Source organism: Cynoglossus semilaevis, chromosome 6, assembly GCF_000523025.1.
Source record: "Cynoglossus semilaevis isolate Cse_v1.0 chromosome 6, Cse_v1.0, whole genome shotgun sequence".
Classification (NCBI taxonomy): domain Eukaryota; kingdom Metazoa; phylum Chordata; class Actinopteri; order Pleuronectiformes; family Cynoglossidae; genus Cynoglossus; species Cynoglossus semilaevis.
Genome location: NC_024312.1, coordinates 4,198,186 through 4,200,771, shown reverse-complemented (window position 1 = coordinate 4,200,771; position 2,586 = coordinate 4,198,186). Strand labels below are relative to the sequence as shown.

Genomic DNA, 2,586 nt, shown 5'->3' with positions numbered 1-2,586 from the left:
GAATAAACGCAATAAATACAACTTTCATGTTTATAAAAGTGATACAACTCTATATAAATAATATAGTATAAAGTGTATCATAATGTATTAGGTATTAATATTTAATAAAAATTGTCTTACTGAACAGATTCTTCCTTAAACAATTACTCAAATTATACTATTTAGAGAAAGAGAAAAAAAAAGTTGAAGTTTTATATTTGTGCAATTATGACCCACTATTCAGAGAAAGAGAAAAAAAAGTTGAAGTTTTATATTTGTGTGAAAAAAAATTAAAGTTGACTTTCACTTGCAATGCACAGGTGACTTTCAAAACATTCTGGAATGAAAGATTTTGACTCACAGACCACCATCGAACAAGGACTTTTCTGCAGTTTTATGGCAGCTATTTTTTTTTTTTGGCAAACTTAAATGTGACTGTAGAGTTCATGACTGGACGTAGCACAAAATTCGAAAAGGAAGATCAATACTTTTAGACACATCACAAGAAGAAAGAGCCCTGGATACACAGTCAGAACTGATAAAATATGAGGCCAAGGAGGAAAGATAATAAAAATGATAGACAGATTGAGATCGTGGCTGAACATGAAACGAGCTGCAGTCACACCTCCACGAGCCAGACATCTGATGTGAGGAACAGTGAACTACTTGTCATTGTGACACTGCACACAACCAAAATGTGACCTCTGCCTTTTAACCCATCACCATCGTCAGCAGGGGGCAGTTCAAGCACCCGGGGAGCAGAATGTGGGAACGGTGAAAAGCTCAGAGCATCTCAGTGACTTGGCAGCTGGTGGATTCGAACCTGAAACCTTCCACTTCCGCTTTCCTAACCACCGAGCTGCCACTGCTCAGTCACCACTGAAAGGAACGACAGGGGCCAGGAGTCCTACCACTGTAACCCCTCCCCCCCACCAGGGGGACTCATTTGTGTAAAATTCCCGAAAAAAGGTTTCACTTTGATAAAACAAAAAAAATTGAGGCTTGAAATTTGTCGCCAAAATTCCTGGTTTTGATGTCGTAGAAGTGTATAGAGCGCCTGGCTTCTCAAAGGAGGACCTGGCTTCCTGAAACTATCATTACATTTAACAAGAGCAATCTGAAGGCTACAGTAAATGCCTGAGAACCAGGAGCCCCCAGTGTGGCAGCACATGGGCCCCCGGGCGACGTATGGAGCAGAAGTTTTAAATGACCGCAAACTCCTCAAAAGTTCCTGCCAAAACTGAGCCCAGACACGGAGCAGACCCAGGCATTACATCAGTGAGCGCCGAACACAAACCCTATAGTTCTCATGCACCACTTCCACATGTGCATGCACTCAACACACGCTGCCTCCTCCTCCATCCAACCAACCAACCATCCATCCAGCCACCCAGCCACCCACCTATCCCACCAAGTCTGCCGTTCCCAAAGACACACAAAACCCAAACAGACGTAGCCTTGACAACAGAGCGGCTGAAAACACAGGTAGTACTAAAGCTATGTTAATTACATCCACCTCCTGTGGGAACACAAAGGTGGTGCTTTTTTAACGAGAGCCAGTCTGTGTGCCTGCCTGCCTTCGGGGGATCCATCCGAGACCCGGCCGGCTCGCCTTACACCATCAAAGGCCGCGGCGGCAATCTGAGAGTCCACCTGGGACGGGAGCCTCTCAGCAGCTCCGAGACCTCGTATACTTCCCTGATGGAGGGTTGACAGAGCGGACAGGGCAGTGCGGGGGGTAGGTGGGGGGTAAAGAGCACCTCACTGGGGGAGGGGGGCATGTGAGGAAGCAAGGAGGTGGGCTATGTTGGAGGAGTGGTGAATAGAATGTTTGCAAGAGAGCACGCAAAAGGTCAAGCTGTCGTAGAGTGAGGAGGAGCGACGACAGAAGCAGAAACAGAGTGAACACCGCACCCTGGTGGCGAAGTTGATATACAGGCTGCCTGTACACAGAAACACACACATGCAGCACAACACTCAGAGCGCCCCCCCATGGCTGTAGTGAGTGGTAATTTAAACCTGACGGGTCACAGTTTGATCCTGTGTTTCAGCTTCTGCTGAAGTGGCTGAACCACAAAAACAACCACAAAAACAACCACAAAAACAACAACAAAAACAACCACAAAAACAACAACAAAAACAACCACAAAAACAACCACAAAAACAACCACAAAAACAACCACAAAAACAACAACAAAAACAACCACAAAAACAACCACAAAAACAACAACAAAAACAACCACAAAAACAACAACAACCACAACCACAACAACCACAAAAACAACCACAAAAACAACAACAACAACAGTTGGAAACACAGAGAGATAGGTCCAACCTCTGGCTCGGGGGGCCATTAACGCACCAGAAAGGGTTCAGAGCTTTTGGCTTGACCTAAAATGAACTCTGAAGTATTTTTTTCTGGGCAAAATCTATTTGTAATATGAATTCTGAGTTTGACAAAGTGTTAGAGATTTATTTTTTACTTTTAGCCAACATTTCAGCCATAAGTTTTCCTACAGAATGTTTGTATTCTACTGAACTTTTGGGTAAATTTTAAACTTCATTGTTGTTTATTTTGAGCAATTTCTGGGGAAACCCTGTGGGGGG

The 2,586-nt window shown here is 44.1% G+C and overlaps 1 protein-coding gene across 2 annotated transcripts in view; it reads right to left on the bottom strand.

Annotated features, from left to right (window-relative positions):
* The window catches only part of LOC103379657 (G1/S-specific cyclin-D2-like), a 33,587-nt gene that overhangs the window by 427 nt on the left and 30,574 nt on the right, over positions 1–2,586 (bottom strand). The gene's annotated exons all lie outside the window — the stretch shown is intronic.